The 21,118-nt window shown below is 38.3% G+C and overlaps 1 protein-coding gene across 1 annotated transcript in view; it reads left to right on the forward strand.

Moving 5' to 3' along the window:
• The first annotated feature begins 1,786 nt into the window (after positions 1-1,786).
• lrrc7 (leucine rich repeat containing 7) overlaps positions 1,787-21,118 on the forward strand; it is a 182,785-nt gene continuing 163,453 nt past the window's right edge. Inside the window, exon 1 of the mRNA XM_066665951.1 lies at positions 1,787-1,925. The gene's annotated coding sequence lies outside the window, so the exon portion shown is untranslated. The remainder of the gene's footprint in view (positions 1,926-21,118) is intronic.

Consider the following 21,118-nt stretch of genomic DNA (forward strand, 5'->3'; position numbering starts at 1 on the left):
GCCCACTCCTGCCTTACACCTCTCACCCTGGGCAACTCCAGAGTGAAAGAGCATCAAGCCCATCACAAGGAGATTGGTTCCAGAGCCCATACTGTGGGTCGAGGTGAGCCCAACTATAGCTAGCCGGTACCTCTCAACCTCGTGCACCAGCTCAGGCTCTTTTCCCACCAGAGAGATTACGTTCCATGTTCCTAAATCCAGTTTCAGTAACCGAGGATCAGAACGCCAGGGCCCCCGACCCTGGCTGCCACATGATCCACAATGCACCAGACCTGGATTACTACCTCTCCCACAGGTGGTGGGCTCATGGAAGAGTGGACCCATGTTACTCCTTTGGGCTGAGCCCGGCCGGACCCCATGAGTGAAAGTCCGGCCACCAGGCACTCGCCAAGGAGCCCCTCCCCCAGGCCTGGCTCCAGGGTGAGTCCCCGGTAACGCTACTCCGGGCAAGGGAAGCTGTGTCCCTGTTCTTATTCTCTTCTGGCTCATCACCTAGGACCAATTTGCCTTGGGAGACCCTACCAGGTCAACATAGCTCCTAGGCTCACGCAGGCACACAAACCCCTCCACCACGTTAAGGTGGTGATCCGGGGAGGGGAATAAGCCAAGTGGTAACGGACAATTAATGAATGCAGGAATAATGGTCCCTTTCATCTGTCGGTGGACACTGCATCCAAGATTTAAAAAAATAATTTTAAAATTTCCTTTGTCAAAATATTTCACCTCAGACCCAGAGAGAGTGGTAGCATTTCTGGATCCTGTTAATATATGGTTTCTTCTTTATACGATAGTGTTTTAACTTTCTCAGTATATGATGTGGTTTCCATTACAAAAACATGTCTTTTTAAGATTTTAAAAACATTTATATTTTTAATGTAGTGTCACTTGTGGGCCTGAAGATCATGGCCAATGAGTACTGGGATTCAGAATCTGAGTCTCGAATCTTTTAATATTACTATGTACTGTAGATGAAAAAAATATTTATTTAAATAAATATATATACATAAATACTAAAAATACATTTTTAGTATTATTTAGGTTGAAATGATTTGCACATAATTGCATTCTGCATTCTATTATTTAAAGTTTGCCCAGTGTCTCACCTTTTTTTTGCAGTAGTGCCAATTTTGTCTTGATGAAGAAAAAAATCAGATGTTCAGAAAATTAAAAATTAGATGTGCAGGTTTGAAGACTTATTTAAAAATGCAGCACCTCCCAAATAATTGATTATAAACATGTTCTGCATCTAAACCTATTACAGGTTCTTGGAAGTGTACATCAAATGGGAAATTTAATGTCCTCACCTGGATCCAGATTAACGATGTATAAATGTATTAGACCCTGGGGAATCTGACTGCGAATATTCACTTTGAATTTTATTAATCTATTTATATATGCATATTTTTTACTCATTGTAATATTGCTGCTCTTTAATATGACTGCCCAGTCCTTAAAACACAGCCATTCATCAACAGGAAATGCAGAACTAACATTATTCAGCATCCTTGAGCTACTTCTAGTGCTCTTACAGATGAATCAGGCCTATGGGTTAGTGCTGTAAAACCTTGGCTTGCACAGATAACTTGTGGGAGTGCGTGGGAGTGTGTGTGAGAGCGTTTGTGTGTGTGTGTGTGAGTGAGAGAGAGAGAGAGAGAGAGAGAGAGAGAGAGAGCATTTGTGTGTGTGTGTGTGTGTGGGTGTGTGGGTGCACTGCACGCACTGGATGCAGCCATTAATGCGAGCGAGGGGTTTGTGTGCATCAGCGCAGAGCTACGCCGCATGAAAGAGAGAATCACAGCGTTTTTACTGAAGCGCAGAACGCAGCCACTGTTTCTCTGATAGAAGACAGAGAGGATTTCTCTGAAGAACAGCGTGTTGCTGACCTTGTGTGTTCAGCTCTCAGGATGAGCAGTGTGCAGTGTGTGGTAGGTGCTCTACTGAGATTATTATGACTTGGTTCTGTGTTAGTGTCAGTGCTTTGTAAGTTCATGATTTATGTGTTGTGTTGTGTCACTGCTGGGTGAGGGCAACACTTTTAAGACTGTAATAGGTCAACACTGTATGGACAGCTCTGTGTTAGTGCTCCTGTATGTTGCTAATGTTATTGAAGCCCAGTGTTAGGGATGACCTGAGTTCTTGCGGCACTGTGTTGCTGTAGGACCCTGATAGTGCAGCTCTGTAGTGTGGCGCTGTGTTAGTGCCACTCATAAAAATAAAGGTTCCTTAATGGTTTAATGGCTCTTGGCTTGGGATTAAGGTTCTAAGAAAATGCCCAAAGAAATGCAACACTCCTGATGAAATTTAAGGTTTCTTGTTAGTGCAATGCTCAACAGGTTATTTTAGCCAATGTGTTCTATTTATTTTTATTTATTCTATATTCAGTTCAATACATTTTTGTCTTTTTGAAACATAAACTATAACATAGTCCAAACATTAATACCAGCCTCATTTCATGATGTTTATTTATTATAAAAAATGATTAACAAACATTTATTGTCCTGTTGAATGTATGGCAATTGAGGTACCTTTGCATTTCGAAAGTCTGGATGATAGTGGAACTCCATGGGGCTACAGGAGCAGGACCTCTAGGCTAGTACACACCACGATTCAGGCTTCTGTCATTCTCTGAAACTCACCCTTACAATACTCTCCCACTAAGTGTGGCCTACATATGCACCCACACATCACACTATTTGCACATAAGACTTGCATAGCACCTACAGCAAGGGGCAAAGACGGGCTCAAGTGCATTATTATTCATGCTCTTGAGAAGATTTGTGCATTCCATAAGTCATTTGTGTAAGAAAACCAGTCTGTTTTTCATTCAAAGCAGTGACAAGCAGCTCTAAGATTCAGCCACCCGTGATGAATGTTTGATTAAGTTAACATTCGGGGCTCAGCGATCCATCTGCAACGGAGGATGAAAGGAAAGATTAAGGGTGAACTTTGATTATAGAAAGCTCTCAAAAAAGTTATCTTGTGGCTTCTGTGACGGATTACTGGAGAATAAGCAAAATCTTCTGCGGCTGCTAGGGCTGCTGTACATGGGCTATATTTGCATTATATAAATGGCTACATAAAATCAGTTGATCAGTCATTCTCGACTCTTCTACAGTAGGAACAATAGGAGTGTAATAAAATCTTGTAATACACACGGTTCTAAATTTGACATTGTGGCGCCTTGATACATTTGTTATACAACAAGAATAAGGAGTGCCTGAAAATGTGCTTTTTCTATGTATAAAACATGTATTTTCATTTTTGTGGATTTTTTGTTTACTACATCATTTGAACACAGCAGGTGTCTTTCATATTGTGTAAAAAAAGCATGATGAAGTTTTTTCCTTCTCCTGTAAAGTTACTATTTTAGAGATACATGTATTTCTTTGGGCAGAGATGTAATGTTTTTTTCACCATTTGCATAGCTTACATATGTCCATGAACACCAGACACATTATGATGAGCAAAGATTTCAGGATCCCGAAGAGTTATGATATTTATAAAAACATATAAAAATATATTTAGCAGCAGGTAGTGTCGCAGTCACACAGCTTCAGGGACCTGGAGGTTGTGGGTTTGATTCCCGCTCCGGGTGACTGTCTGTGAGGAGTTGGTGTGTTCTCTCTGTGTCCGCGTGGTTTTCCTCCGGGTGCTCCAGTTTCCTCCCACAGTCCAAAAACACATGTTGGTAGGTGGATTGGCGACTCAAAAGTGTCCGTAAGTGTGAGTGTGTGAGTGAATGTGTGTGTGTGTCTGTGTTGCCCTGTGAAGGACTGGCACCCCCTCCAGGGTGTATTCCCGCCTTGAGCCCAATGATTCCAGGTAGGCTCTGGACCCACTGCAAACCTGAACCGGAAAAGCGGTTACAGATAATGAATGAATGAATATAAAAAGCCCAGAGTGGGTGTGGCCATAACATAAACCCTGCTGATATTGCTCCTTACCATGATGGCTCTTGGTAGTGGTTTTCATGAAAGATGACAAGAAATCCTCAAAGGAGGCCACTGGTGAATCCATTCAGAATTTTTTTAAATTAATTTGTTGATAATCACTGTAGAACAACTGCTATACTCAGTCCTCTATTTAAACTGTGTATATCAGAACATACTGGATCTGTATTTTTCCAAATACAGATGTTTTAGACTTGTGTTAGAAGACTGTGTTCATGGATAAAACAGAATAAAAAAGCTTTTCTGAGGTAGGATTTCAGTGGAACAAAAAGCTGGAGCTTTCCAGTCTATGCTCAAGTGAACTTGTAGTGGGTGGACAGCATAGTGTTGATTTTATGTGGGCCTGAAATTCTGAGTCCTTTATTTTTCTTTTCTTTTTTTACAGCATAAGGAACTCAGACCAGAACACTATTAAGAAATCATTTTTGAAACCTCATCTCCCTACATGGGGTCTTGAAGTGACTTGGCATCAAGCTTAATTTATAGCTGACAGGAGATCAAGGCCCTAATGAACAGTCATTTTTGATCTTGCTGATGTTGATAATGAATAGTCAAAGTTGTAACCTTATACAAGAGGTCTTGGCTTGTTTCACAAAACTAGGCATTTCATTTTGCTGCAGTCAGGAGATCCACTGCCAGTGTGCTGACTGAAGAGGTACACTGTGTGCAATTTACAGAAGCATGGATAACTAATGTTGCTTGGAAGACACAAACTATAAAGTATATTTATGTTTTCTTGGTAATCATGGTCATATTCTTTAGTTAGGGCATTTGATACCAGGAACGAATACAGGCCTTGTGGTTTATCTAGGCATCAAAATATACTGTAATTTGCTCTACTATAAAGGAAAAAAAGCAGCTGGGGAGAGCATTGCTCCTTGGATTTCCTCTTAGAATAAAACATCCTAGCTGATTGTATATTTTAAGGGGAAACAAATTTTCAGCCACAGTATTCAAAATTAAAATGATGCACAAAAAAAATTGTCATTTCCCACACTTTTACATCACCTCCAGCAGCTGTTGATACAAGGCAGGTTGGGTCCATGAATTTATTTTTCACACCAAAATGTAGACTATACCAAATACAGGTAGCCTAAAGTGGAAGTGAATTTTTTCCAAGATTTTTTCCAAGGTTTCCAGTTTTGGTGATTCTGTGCCCTCTGTAGCTTTAGATTGGTGTTTTTAGATTGGCTGACACAAGTAGAGTAAGATGTGCTTGTTTGCTACTCACTGAATGTGTTGTTTTCCTGACTAAACCCTAGAGACTGTTGTTAGTCAAAAAACAGGCGATTTATGAACCTGTTGTTTCAGATGTGTCACTGTCAGGGTTGTGTAGATCACTGTTATTAGTTCAGACATTATTTCTTATGTCTGAAAGAAGCTCTTTACAAAATCCTTTGAGATGTTGTGCATTTTGTTTTGACCACATGATTATCTGATTAAAAAATTGCAATAGAAATGTACAGAGGTTCCTAATAAAGTGGCCAGTGAGTGTATTGTCTCTGTAGAAGATCATTGCTGGTAGTGTAAGATTCTCCAGTGCAGCTGCAAATGAACCTAAGATTAATATGCTTACAACAAATGTGTTGTATTGAATGGTGTAGCGTACAATAATATTTCAAGCTGCCCTTTACAGACAAAGAAATTATATGATTTTACATAATATAAAAACAACTAAAGAAATATTCCAACCACTATGTTGCTGCAGGCATTCCACAGCTTTCTCTTTTTAATTTATAATTCATCTTCAGATTTCTTCATATTGCTGCCAGGTCAAAGCTGTGGTGCCTCAAAAGTTTGATAGGAAATACTGCTAGTACAGAAGACGTTTGAGCACTTAGGTTAGAACAATAACGATTTGTTAGCAAAAGCAAGATATTTGAATATTGATTTTATTAGGACCTGAAAGAAAAAAGAAGGGAGTCAGATGACTTAGCTGATTGTTTAAATGGTAAGAGGAAAATTAATCCCTGACATCAAAGCTCTAGAGGAGATTAGAGTTTGACAGTTCCAGGGTGTTACAAGTTGTGATTTGCCCCAGAATTTGAGAACATACTTAAGGGGAATACTAGGCTTTGGGTGATGCTAAGCAGGAAAATGTGTATTTACACAGTGCACTTTCTTGAAGAACTGTGCACTTTCAAGAAGATGGCATTCTAACCTTGGTCTTACCTTGGATTATTTTCCTCTATCCATCTGAGACCGCCTTGACTGGGCAAATAGCCAAGAAAAGTGGGCTATATGATCTAGGCCTCAGGCATTTCAGTGAGTGGAGAAAGGATGAGATGGACACTTCATGTAATAGAAACTTCTTTTTGATTAATTGTTATTTTTCAATCCTTATGACTGCTAATTATAGAGTACTAACTGAAGTATCATTTGCATTTTGTGTGTACATTTTTGATTGGATGTGTGGTAATCGTAATTTTGTAGGTTTGTTCTTCTTCTTGAACCGTGTGTTAGTAGATTATGTAAGTGTTCTATCCGAGTTTTGAAATGGTGCTTTTTTTATCACAGAACCGTAGGGTTAGTAAAACCCAAACAGACCTGGTTTGAATTGAGCCACTGAGCAGGGAGTGGATTGTCTTGATAAAACCAATCAGATTAAAGTAGGTCTTCTGTCAACTAGGTCACCCTGACCTATATTCTTTTTTCTCATAGAAAATCCTCAGCTTTTCTTCATAATTGTGGGTATGTCATGAAAGATCAGGAAGAGACCTTTACTGAATTGACTTGTGTCCTATAAGATTGTTCTGGATAGTGAGGCTATACAGTTGTAAATATAATCAATATATACTGCATTCCTTTAGGATCATATATACAAGCATTCACATTCATTTATGAAATAATCAGAGTGTATTCAGTTTGTGCACATAGGTCAGGTCATTAGCTATACATTCAGTATTAACTGCAAATCATCATATTTTCTTTTTGTATGATAATGTCTCTAAGTGAAACACAGCGTCCAGGAAGGTCACAGAGCTTGCTGGGTATTTGCGCCCTGTGTGGAGGTAGTCAGAGTGGGAATGAAAAATATACTTTATAAGAATATTTCTTAATACCTCTTTAAAGTATTTATGGAGTTTGAGATGATTATGGACTTTCATGTTTGAAGATTTTTACAATATACAATTACAATCATAATAATTATATACGAGGGCATGTAGTTTTTTCATATTTGTTTCAGTGGTGAATCAGTGATGACATTTTGAACTGCATCTTACTTTCCAAGAATTTTTGCTTTCTGTGTTATTCAAAGACATCAGTCGTTTTCATTTCAGAAGTACAATTATGATGAACAGTCAAAACAAATCAGGGAAATACAATTTTAGGATAAGATTTCCTGTGATTGTTCCTGAAGCCCAAACATGTTTTATTGATCACTGTGACTTACAATAGAACATGCTTAAAGGCAATGTCAATGATTCCGGGAACTGTAGTTCTTTCTGCTTTGTTTACGTTCAGAAGCTCCACTTCTTTTAAGGTGGAACATTATGTTTGAGGAAAAAAAAATTACTATTGTTTGTATGTGGCTGTAAGTTTGTATTCACTGTTTGAATTACCACAGAAACTCATTTTTAACTAAACAGCTCAAGTTGGTTAGTTTTGTAGCACTTTCTGTATGTGTTCTGAATTTTATAAAATCATTATTTTTTGATAAAAATTGTGAAAAACATTGCCTTTGGATTTTTCTTTTAAAGGGCTTGTATCATTGTCACATTGTTGTGATAGATATTTTTCATAAACCAAACCAAACAGTCCACACTGATTGATTTAATTTAATTGTTTTGGGATATCAAAAAAAAAAAAAAAAAAAAAAAAAAAAACAGAAAAAAAACCAACACATTTATCTTAATGTTTTAGCTTATGGAGAAGCCACAATCTGAACCCAATCAGAACACATGTCACTTTACAAATATCAATCCCAAAAGCACAGTAACAGAAACTGGTATTGTAATTTACAGGATAAAGAGCTTGGGGAATCATTCAAAAGTAAATATTACCTCTTTTCCCACTCCAATTCAGTTTGGTTTCCAGTGCCACATGCAGTCATTATGCGAGTCGCATACAGTGATATTACAACAGGGTAATGGCATACATGCACCATTGAATTATCTGTATAAAACACATTTTGCTGTGTTTCTTACAGTCTCAGATCATTTATTTCAAACAGAACTCAAAGCAGAAGTCAGAGAATACTGCTTTGAGCATGAGTGCAGTCTTCTTACGTTTGAGTTTGTTATATAGCACACAATTTCACTTCAGGTCATCTTGCATGAACTTAAGTCTGCTTCTTTTTTAATTTGTTATTTCAAAGGATATTGCAGCTACATGTGGGACCTTTTCGTCTCAACTGCTTGTTAGACTCATTAGAGCCCCAGTTACTGCAGTGTTTTGTCATCCAGGCTATTGCTGCCCTTCACAACTAAAAAAATAAATAAACAAAATAAAAAATAAAATTATAGAGGCTTCTAGTTTCTCATTACTGTGGCAACAAGGTTTGATTTCATATTTGAATCTTGTTTTGGTGTGTAATTTAATGTTGTTAAAGCACAAAAAAGATTAAATGTCTCCCTCGGGTCATTGAATAAACCACCAATCTATGTTCTTCGAAATAACATATGTAGGAGTTATTTCTAGGAGTAAAATCCTCTAATGCATGAAACATGGCTGAGATATAAGTCTATACATTCATTTAGTCACATGTTTGAGGCTGTCTTTGGAACACAGAAGATTCAAAGAAGAACTCAGCCATGGCACTGACTACTAATTTTACACATATGTCTACTAGTGTATAAACACCACCATAGACATGTTAACAAAATTAAAAATTTTTAATACAAGTTTTTAATATATATATATATATATATATATATATATATATATATATATATATATATATATATATATATATATATATATATATATATATATATATATTATTGCTCTTTTTATGCTATTCTTGATTTCAGTAAAATTAGTAAGAACTAGAGACATTTTACACATTTTTACACCATTAAAATGTTACACTACATAAAAGAAAATAATCATTCCATTGCTATTTTACTGAATTCCACATAGTGGTTGGGATAGAAATTTGAAACTGTACTGCAAATAACACATTGGCCTACCTTGGCCACATTGGCAACCCAGAACAGGATGAAGCAGTTACAGAAAGTGAAGGAAAAGTGAATGTACCATAGACATTGAAAGATTTAAATGATTTGAAATCTTGTATTGAGAAATGTTCTTTTTACACTGTTGGAGTTGTACTGTTATGTATTTTGTCACAAAGGATTGAGGTATGGGTCATCTTTACTTGCACCAAACCTTTGGTGGATGCTCCGTGTATAATATCTATATTCACCTACAATTCTACAATTCACCTTTGCACTTTATTAGTTATCTAGTTATTTGTTGTATTTTCTCTTCCATTTGGCATTCTTGGTGAGGAGCAAAAGAAAGAATTTCATTGTACACGGAACCTGTTCCTTACTGTGCAAATGACAATAAACTCTTTGAACTTGAATTTGAACTTGAATATTCAACTTACAGCATTCTAAAACATTCCACATATGAATATGCAGGTGATTTGGTAAATTTGTTTGTAAGAAATCACAGTGAAGTTTGTCAGGGAAACATTTGATATATTTTATTTCTACATTTTTCAGTTAATTAATGGTGCAGGAGAATTTCCAAATCACAGACTCTTGGAGGTTGAGGGACCTGGAAGTTGTGGGTTCAAGTCCCGCCTCGGGTGACTGTCTGTGAGAAGTTTGGTGTGTTCCCAGTGTCTGTGTGAGTTTCCTCCCACGGTCCAAAAACACACATTGGTAGGTGGTTTGGCGACTCAAAACTGTCTGTAGGTATGTGTGTGAGTGAATGTGTAAGTGTGTGTGTGTGTGTGTGTGTGTTACCCTGTGAAGGACTGGCGCCCCCTCCATTGTGTGTTCTCGCCTTGCACTCAGTGAGTCCGGATTGGCTCTGGACCCACCGCAACCCTGAACTGAATAAGCGGTTACAGACAATGAATGAATGAATTAATTGTTAATTACATTGATCCACAATTCCCATATCAGTGCATTACCCCTATTATCAACATTACATATAAAAACTCACAGACACATGGAGTCACAGGTCATTTTAGAGAGTAAATCTAAATGCCAAATTCTTATCACCACAAACCTCTCTGAATGACTTTTACATCTGAACCATATAATTTTTCTGAGAAATAGATAGGTGCAGATATCATTTGTCACTGGTTTACATTTCAGTTCAAGGCTTTAAATCGAGGCCATATGCTGGTTTGTTTGGATTATGTCGCTTGAGTAGTCCTAAAACTGCATCTCTCCCTCTTTCTGTTTCTGCGTCGAAGTAAAAAATGGAGGCCACTGTAGCTGGCAGTTTAATTCCATGGTGCTTCTTCGCGTTTATATCTGTCAGCAGGTCGCTGCATAATTAGCTGTGAATATCTGCACAGGTTTCCATGGTGCAGCATCTTCTCTTTGCAAAGAGGCCAGCCCACACACACAGACGCACATACACAAGCTTTTCGAACACAGCGCCTAGCCAAAGCTTTAGCACGTTATTATGATTATCACCTACTACTGCGGGTTTGGCCTGCTCTGAAAAGCTCTGTGACTGCCAGACTTGGTGAGAAAGTGAATCTGATCCTTAGCAGCGAGGTAAACTGCTGCAGTGCACCTCTTCGTGGCGAGCCAGACAGGAGTTCTATCCTGATTTTTCAGACAGTTTTTACTCCTTATGTAGGACAGGCTGTTTCCCTGTCAGATGCACATAAGGCCCGTAGTGCATTGCAATGTGTCGGCTGCGAAAAGCCACAGAAACCACCCACGTTTTCACCTTGTGATTGGTCAACGCTCTAGGGATTGTGTACACAGCATTTTCTTTCGTTTTTGGCCCTGTTTGGTCATTGACTCTGTTTGAGTGGCCCTGAAGGAGACCCCCAGCTTGTACCCTGCTCATCTCAGCAGTATCGTGGTGCTTTATGAATATGCAGCATAGCCCGCTCTTTTGCATTCTCTCTCTGTCTCGCTCTCTCTCTCGCTCTCTTTCTCTTTCTCCCTCAAAACCTCACTTTGCAACATTTTGGCTCTTCAGCCTACAGATGAGCTTTGGTTGAAGCAGTGAGTGGGCGTCTGCAGTGGGAGAGCTTTTTCTGCAGAGAGAGAGAGAGAGAGAGAGAGAGAGAGCAGAGGTATCCAGTTGCGCTCTGCAACAGTGGATGCCACAAGCATGCAGTGAGTTGTAGCGCTGTAGGTACTGGTGCAGGCCTAAAGTTGTGGTGTTTGTAATGTAGTAAACTTATTAACACTATTACTCTCTCACCTACCTAAGCACACAGCAAGGACATCATAGTGGTGCAATACTAAATAATGCAGAGAGGAAATCTGAGCAATGCTTCGAGCTTGCTAACATAAGAATCAAGGGGCCCTTGGTAAATGCAATAATTTATGAGATGTTAATGAGAACAAATCAAGTTATGATGACAACCAGTTTTGTGTTTAATTTTTTAGATATTATAAGAAATGTTTGGCATAACATCTTATAAACACAGTAAATTTGTAGGAACTATGAGGCTAAGTTAGTTTACAAATAATGGAAGTTTATGGCTTGCAGTTTGCATAATGCCATCATTATATAAGTTTTTAGCAAGTGCATTTATTTGTAAGACATTTGTTAAATGGGACAATACACCAGATTACAGTGATGGCCACTGACAATAAAGTATGTTCTTTGAATCAATTGTTGAACTTTTAAATAATAGTTTACCAATAAAGTGTGCCATGATGCTATAAGGCTGTGTTAATAATTGGTAATAGATAGGTATTGCCTCCTGATTACACAAGCTACTAGCATTATTTTTCTAGTGTTAAATGTAATGAAACTAATGTTAGAGACCAAACAGTCTTTGCTGATCCACAACTGATCTACGGGGTAATTTCATTTTTAACTTAACTATTTCATTAATCAAAAATGAACAAAATATTTATTTCTGTTCATAATTATGAACAGATGTTCAGCATTGTCTTTTAACAATAACATTTAGGCCGATACATAACTTGTCTGCATGTTACAGTCACATGTTATTTCCCAGGTTTGAGGCCGTAATTGCTTCTCAGTAGTGATTTCAGCAAATTGCATGTGATGTGCCAACCATCCCCAGTTGCAGTGAATTTGCATCAAGCTTGAGAGGACCACAGTAGGGCAAAGCAACCCACCATCTTCCAATTCACAGCTCCTTATTAAAACACTCTGGAGCCAGGCTGGTCGTGGGAGGAGAGGCAAGTAGATGAGAGGAGAGTAGAAACATGTGACTGGAATACATAGTGATTCCTCATCACCCTCTCTCTATCTCTTTCCTTCTCTCCCGCTTGCACACTGTCCTTCTTGTCATCAGTAATCAGTATCTAGATTGAAATGCGTGTCCTTCTTCACGTAGTTGCTGAAACAATAAGACGTGCAAACATCTCATTATTCAAGATTCTATATTCACTCATCAGCTGGGCAGTCAGAGATCTTGTGCCATTTATGTGGTGTTCAAATATTCATAGGAGACTTGAATATTCATAGCTCCTTAGAATATTAGAGCATATTGGATATGGAGCAAATTTCTTCATAAGTTGAGGAGCCTGTGAGGACTATCTCAGTGTGAACATTGTTTTTTTTTTAAGTGAATGTAGAAATATATTAATGTATAAGTTTAGTCTAAATTTATTTTCTCTCTTCCCTATTTTAAACCTCAGCTGCATCTTATGATATATATTAATAGCTTATTTTTCTAGAAGGCTGGGGACATTTTAGAGTGAGTGTTTTCCCTAGATTACCCTTTTTCTTTTTTTGCTAATGTTATAGCAGCAAAAATACATTTATTAGGTAAAAGAATTGTGGTTGTTGACTCCATAGAATAGTCTCAGCATGCTATCAGATATGTCAAAAGTCCTTTGAAATTTCCTGATGTGGTAATCAGAGTCATTTGAATAATGCCCAGAGAATCAGTCTCTCTTACATTGCAGGCTCATATCAACCAGAGCAGTTAAACATGCTGTTATAACTAGAACTCGTTAGCTGTCCTGAACTCGCAGTAATGCCATCCCTATCCTTGTAAAGTGAGGGAAAAAAATGTTATGTTGATTTTGTTACTCATTAAGTTTCCCTCTAACGAGAAATGTTTGACCAGCAAATACCATCTGTTTATATGAATATTCACTGGGCTTAATGCACGCTACATTACAGATGATAATGAAACCACCTAAATGATGACAACTAGGGATTTGTTTCACATAAGTGAAAATTGAGGCCTGGACATTATCAGCAGGGGTCATGGTTGATATAATACTGTTTAATTAGATTTGTCATTCACACTGGCCCAATATTCTCTCTAATAACTCAGTTCTAAATCCAAATTAAATTTGAGTGGATGAACATATTTTATATGAGGCTATGTTTCTATGTTAATTTTGCTCTGCTGATTTTCTGGGTCATTCTTGCAGGTCAGGATATTCACACAGTTTGTTATGTCTTCTTGTGAATATTTCTTTGATCACCTGTTATCAAGGCGTTCTGTAATCACTCCATCTGCAGCAGGTGCGAGTCATATTCAAACAGATGTTGTAATTCTCAGAGGTTTGAGAAGGCTTCTGAAGAATGGTAAAGAAGAGATATGCCATATTGGGAACTATAGGTTTTAAAATCAGACAAAATCCTGTAATATTGTGCTGGTGTATTTAGTAGATATATTAATATACATATAGTAGATATTTTTGCAAAAAAGCAAATGATTATGTCTCCATATCTGCTTCATATTCTAAAGACTATTATTCAGTAACTACATAGACTGTCTTGAAAACTGAGTAATTCATGAAGGCATGGTTGAGCTTTGAAAAGAATCTGAAAATCATCTGTGGTGTCTACATGCGTGCCAGTGGGAGTCAGAATTTGGCAGAAAACATGCTGTCTAAAATGGCTGCCCACAGCATTCAGCTACATGGTGAAGTTTGTTTTATAGCCCAGAGAAGATTGTTCTCTGTTCTAAATGATACTGACCAGTATGTGAGATCTTAATGAAAACTTGAATGTGGAATGAGAGATGTTTTGGGGATGTATTCATTTTTTTTTAGCAACAATAGCTCCAGTGCTAAAGTATAGAATCTACACTACCACATCATGTTTTTTCTGATATCTGGTTCTTGAATAAATGGAAACTTGTGTAATGTTTATTTTCCACCAAACCCTTGTTTCAAATTAGAAAGACTGTTCCTGACAATTTGATGTAGTGAAATTACTAAACAACACATTGTACTGCACTGCACTCTATAGAATGCTATATGCCTAATATTTTATATGCCTAAGATAGGATATTTCTCATTTATAATGTCCTATCTAGTGTACTGTAAATATTTCATTCAGTGCTTGAAATCTGCTTCAAGTTATTGTTTCCATTTATGAAATGGATCTAAATCTTTATCATATTTTGTTCTAAAACTTCAGTCTGAAGGGGGCACATACAATTACTTTAGTGATTTATTCATTTTAGCAATCATTTGGATTTTAAGCAACATTTCTAATCAGCAAACCTTTCAGATGTTCAATTCTGATTGGATATTTGAATGCACTGAAACATCCTAATCTTAATAGAAACAGAGGACAGAGCAGGGCTCTATATGCCTATGTATGTATCTGTAAAAATTTTAGATCATAAATTGCCATGCATCATTTACTGAGAAAAATTGCTTCAAATCCCTGAATAAGGTTGCCAGGAACATCACGTCTTAGATGTTCTGTGGTTATTGTAGTCTTTTTGTGCAATAAAAAAAATGTAAAAAAAAAAAACATTCATACCATGTTTAATCCTTTTTGGTTGGTGCTCATAAATCTCTGCACACCTAATTTGGGATCGAGGCTGACCTGAACTAATCAAACAGATGAGTCCAGTATGGCATATGGATAAATAAAATGTCCCAGAAATTCCAGCCTGTAGCAAGCCTTCAGGTTTTGAGAACTATATAAAATGCCCTTGGAGTATTTACCTTAGGTCATTAAGCAGAGAAAAAACATCTGTCCAAAAATAGCTACACTGTTGTGGGAATATTAAGTAAGATCATGATAATCAGCACCAGTTACAGTGAGCCAAGCCTGCAGTGAGTTCTGCATCTGCAGAATGATGTTCGCCTCTGTCTCTGCTCAGTAGATGGAGCCATGGCTACACGTTGCAATATGTAGCATGCCTGGTTATGCTGTTTATGGATACTATCTGCATTATTATGTGTTAAAATATAACCAGACCTGAACTGTTCCATCAACTATCTGCTGCTTTTGAGATAAGTGCCATGTAAATTGTGGTCCCCATTTTATCATTTTTAAGTAGGAAATTTTAAATTCAAGAGCAGTTCTTCCAGTGCAGTAAATATATCTTCATACTTGACTCTCCCGTGCCTGTAAATTTGTGCATATGCAGTGACTTATTTAACAAAGCTTAACTTTGACGTTAAGCATTATGTAAAAGCTTTTACTTTAGTGCCTTGTCACAATTTGCATGGTTTCGACTCAGTCTTCTACAGTAGGTGACAAATATGACAGAACCTAATTCACATCCGCTGTCTTGCACTCTCTCCTCCATTCCCTGCAGTTTCCATGGCAACCCTGTGTAGCATGACTGCTCGTCGGCCCACTCAGGCTGCACTGCGCAGGCTTCTCTGTGTGGAGTCGCAAATAAAACATTCTCTCTGTTCATCTCACCAGGAGCACTGCAGCACAGACCCAGGCCTTTCCTCCTGTCCCTGTCCACTTTATTGGCTCTTACAAACATCATGCCTACAGAGTCCACCCTCCTGTTTTCTCCTGTGTGTTTTCTGGAGAAGGACCCCTCAAGTGAAGGGGAAACTCACCTACACAGTTAAAGTAGAGTAATACATCAGCAGCCAAGAGAAAATGTTTTCGTTTTTCTCATGGTCAGTTTAAAGAGGCAGGTGGTCAAAATCTTTAATACTTTTAATAGCAATCATGCCTGTGCCTGGGTTTAAAATTTGGGTAATGAGAATGGTAATTTGACATGCATTGCATGGGTCCCCAGTGAGGAGTTTGGCATGTTTTCCATGTGTCTGCATGGGCTTCCTCCAACAGGCCAAAAACACTAGTAGGTGACTTGGCTGTGTGAAATTTTCCATAGGTGTGAGTGACAGGGTGTGTGTGTGTGTGTGAGAGAGAGAGAGAGAGAAACAGACCCTGTGATGGAATAGCATGCTTTCTGGGGTGTGTTCCAGCCTTATTCCCAGTGATTCTGGGTTGACTCTGGACCCACCACGGCCCTAAACAGGAGGAGGTGCTTACAGAAAATGAATGAATAAATGCATGGGTAATAAATAAATAAATAAATTATGTAATGTAATTAACAATGTAATTAGCTTTTTATTTATCCAATTTATTATATCTCAACCTATTTGATGTTCTCACTTCATTCCATACCCTATCAATGCAGAAGGTCTGCAGAACACAGGTGACATTGTGATAGGCCTTTTGCCATTTTCTAGGTCCCTGTACTTCTGATTGTTTTGTTTGATTGTTAACTCAGACTTAGATAGGAGAGTAGCCTGGGAAATTTAGCAAATGTATACATCTTTAATGGTTTGCTTAGAGACTCCTCTGTTCTCTGCAGTTGTTCAAGCAGTTTCTTTTTTTTGTAGTAAAACATACTGGCCGATAAAACACATTTGTTTGAAGGAAAACAAGAAAAATTAAGATAAGATTTTCCTTTTTTTCCCCAAGGATATTGCCTCACTTTTGTCTTCTCACTGATGAAGGTTATTATAGTCAAAAATGTTCAGGATATCTGCAAAAACAATACTGAAGAGCCTTAAATGTGCATGGTCAAGTTGTTGTGCCAGACTATTGAATAGCTACTGTCTGTTCTGAAAAGTCTAATGGGTGTCATACCCATCAGTTGTTCAGCTCAGACTGACATGATTTTAAGCACTTGTACAACCCCAATTACAATGAAGTTGAGACATTGTGTAAAATAAATATAAACAGAATATGATGATTTGCAAATCATTTTCAACCTATTTTCTATTGAATACACTGTAAAGACAAGATATGTACTGTTCAAACTTTATGTTCATTTCATATATCAAATTCATTTTGAATTTGAGGCCTGTAAGACTTTCCAAAAGAGTTGGGACAGGGACATGTTTACCACTGTGTTACATCACATTTCTTTTTAACAACACTCAATAAGCATTTGGGAACTGAGAACACTAGTTGTTGAAGCTTTGTATGTGGAATTCTTTCCCTTTCTTCCTTGATGTACAACTTCTGTTGCTCAACAGTCCAGTGTCTCCGTTGCGCTTCATAATGCAACGTGCATTTTCAATGGGGGACAGGTCTGGATGGCAGGCAAGAGTCTAATACCTGCACTCTTTTACTATGAAGCCACACTGTTGTAACTTGTGAAGAATGTAGCTTGACATTGTCTTGCTGAAATAAGCAGGGACGTCCCTGAAAAAGTTGTTGCTTGGATGGCAGCATATGTTGCTCCAAAACCTGTCTGTACCTTTCAGCATGATGTGCAAGTTACTCATGCCATGGGCACTAACACACCCCTATACCATTAGAGATGCTGGTTTTTGAACTTTGTGCTGATAACAATCTGGACAGTCCTTTTCCTCCTTGGCCTGGAGGACACAACGTCCATGATTTCAAATTGTTTTTGGAGATATGGACTCGTCAGATCACAGGACACTTCTCCACTTTGCTGTCAGTCCATCTTAGATTAGCTTGGGCCCAGAGAAGTCGGCAGCGTTTCTGGGTGTTGTTGATATATGGCTTTCACTTTGCATGGTAGAATTTTAACTTGCACTTGTAGATGGAGCAACAAACTGTTCACTGACAATGGTTTTCTGAAGTGTTCCTGAGCCCATGTGGTAATATCCGTTACAGAATGATGTCGGTTTTTAATGCAGTGCCGCCTGAGGCATCGAAGGTCACAGGCATTCAATGTTGGTTTTTGGCTTTGCCGCTTACTTGCAGAGTTTTTTCCAGGTATTATGGAATAATTATTCAAAATATCTTTTGAAGATATTATGGACTGTAGATGAAGAAATCCCTAAATTCCTTGCAATTTTATTGAGAAACGTTGTTATTAAACTGTTGGATGATTTGCTCACGCAGTTGTTCACCAAGTACTGTACCACGTCCTTGCTTGTGAACGACTGAGCCCTTCAGGTATACTCTAACCTGTTCACCGCTGGAATGTTCCAAACAGGTGTTTTTTGAGCATTCCTCAACTTTTCCAATCTTTTGATGCTCCTATCCAAACTCTTTCGGAACGTGTTACAGGCATCAAATTCAAAATTAGTGTATTATTTGTAAAAAAAACAATAACTTATCTTGTCTTTGTAGTGTATTTAATTTAATATAGGTTGGAAAGGTTGAAAATTTCAATAGGTTGAACTTGCAAATCATTGTATTCTGTTTTTATTGTTTTACACAACGTCCCTACTTCATTGGAACTGGGGTTGTACTAACTGACCCCTTTTTTGGAGCAACTGCATCTGAGTTTATGGTTGCTCTGCCTAATGTCATGCTTGGGTTAAAGCAGTATAAACTCCCAAGACAAACTCCCAGTCATGTCTCACTCACCTACATCTGTTCTGTCTCAGTCCCCGTCCAGAGTTCAAGCCCAGTCTCCTGTCTTATATCCTGCCCTGTCTCAAGTTCAGTCCCAGTATCCAGCCTCAGTCCCGTCATCTGTCCTGTCTCCATGTCCCGCCTTTGTTCCGCCTCCTTGTCCGTCCTCCTCGTTATCTATTTCAGGTGTGTCTTGTCTGTGTTATGTATTTAAGTCCCCTTGTCTCACTTCCTCTGGTTGGTCATTCGTTCCAATTCCCAGTCTTGTTGTTTCCTTTCCAAAAGTCTTGTTGTGTTGCTTTATGTCGCTAAGTCCGGTCTGTTTGTCTCCGTCGTGTCATGTTCTCATTTCAACTCTCAGGTCATGTTGTTTCCTCTGTTTGTTTTCCTAAGTCATGTTGTTATCAAGTCTGTTTGTCTCTGTGTTTCCACTTTTGTTCGTACTCTCCAGTCTGTCTGTTTTGTCTGTCGCTCGTTCCCTTGCCTTGTTCCTATCGCTTCCCTTGTCTTAAGTCTGATTGTATATGTCTAGCTTTCTTTGTATCTGTTCAGTTCTCTGTTTTGCTTTCCTTCTCCAGGTCCCTGTTTAACTCTTCCTGTACGATCTCTCTGTTCAAGTCTCTGTCTAGGTCTCCTTCTGTCCAGGTACTCTATCTAATCATTCGAGTCTTTCTATCTCTGTTCTGTCACCTGTTGTTTCAATAAATACTGTGTTTTAGCAAGTGCGTCTGCCTCTGTCAGTCCACCCTCCGTGATTCCTGACAGGGGTGTTTTGGAGTCAATGATAATTAATTATTATTTTATTAATAATTAATTATTTAATTCATTTTTCTAATATGTAGAGTCCTTACCTGTCTTAATTTTGGCTTAGACAAGTAGGTCCTCTTTACATATTATACAGCAGAATTAGTTAGAATTAAGTATTATTAATGAATTATGCTCATTGACCCGCTGTGGGTTCTTGACTCTGAAGTGGAATCTGAACTACAAGTTATAATTCCATACTGGATTGGTCCCCATATTGGATTTATCAAACAACTGGTTTATTAATTATAATATCAAATAATGAATATTGATTAGACATTCATATAATAAAATGGATTACAGCAATATATGAGGGAACAAGGAGATTAATATATGAGGGAATTTCTCTATGATAATTATTGCTAAGAAAGGCTATTGTTTATCCCAGCAAACTTTAAGTACCAACCCATGAGCCATGAGAGACATGAGACCATGTGACCTTACGTATCTGGAGATGGACAGGGAGCATGTCACTGACGGTGCCTTCCGGCACGACTTTCTGGAGAATTGCAGACGCGGGCCTTGTAGGTTGCAGTCGCGGACGTTCCTTTTCTCCCGAGGCTTTCAGATGCAGCCGTCGGGGCTGGTGTCGTTTTGAAGGTCTCTGTGGGGATTCTTCGTCGTCGTTGATCTGCAGCCTTGTGAGAGACAGTCCAAGCAGGTCTCTCCTGGGGCCTCATCTCAGAAGGTCATTCTGAGGGGGCTTGCGGCCGTCCTCTTCGTGGCGTTGTCGTCCTTTTGAGGGTTAGAGGTCTAAGGTTTCCTTCAGGCTCTGGGTGTGGCGTTGAAATTTCGCTAGGGTTAAACCATAGCTTTTCTTAATCTGTAGTTTCTATCTGGACCACGCTTTAAAGGCCCAAGACTGTTTAAGAAAGCCATGAGTCTGACGCCTGCAGAGTCATTTCAAAAACTCAGGTCATTTTACACTTTAGCCTTGAAAAAGGCTAAAAGAGATAACGCCCCAAGTGTCTGGAGCCTTGAAGTGAAGAGTCGAACAGCGGAGAAAAAGCCTGAAGCCTGTGTCGTTTGGCGCCACAGATTTTTAACCAGAGTTTAGAAAACCTGCCCCGAATACCTGATTCGTCCTCAATGAGGGAGAATTATAGCTTTTCTTGCTCCTGATTGGCTGTTTCCTGTACCTTAGTAGTGGCATCACATAGAATTTATGAAACTTTACAAGACAAAGGCTTGACCATCCCTGGTGAGTGAATATCCCAGGATTCTGAATCATACTTTGCAATATAAAAGATTATATGTTAACACAAAGTAATATCATTAAGAAAAATACAACCATGTTTTATATAATTATTAACCAACTAAACACATAGTATGTGGCTACCTTGGTTCTACATAAATTCATATAAAACAAAAATGACTTTAAACACATGTAAATTAGTTCCACCTATTTTGATTTTCAAAACGGGATTCATTTCAAACAGTTGTGCACATATGTAACTTCAAATTGTTTTAAACCAATGGGAATTAAGGTTTGTGATTGTTTTGTTTAACAATCTTTCAAAATGTGTGAGAAAACAGTTTTAATCAAGTTTGAGTCTGTGTGTCTCTCTGCATTTTGCAAAGATTCTCCTCTTGACCCTAGGACCTTGGGTCGTAAACGTCCTGGAGTGAGGTTTTACGAGCCTGCTCTGGATGCTAATCTCACATTCCGATCTTGGTTGGGGATGTCTCTTAAAACATCTTCAGAAAGTCAAAATTTC

Source organism: Hoplias malabaricus, chromosome 3 (assembly GCF_029633855.1).
Source record: "Hoplias malabaricus isolate fHopMal1 chromosome 3, fHopMal1.hap1, whole genome shotgun sequence".
NCBI classification, from domain to species: domain Eukaryota; kingdom Metazoa; phylum Chordata; class Actinopteri; order Characiformes; family Erythrinidae; genus Hoplias; species Hoplias malabaricus.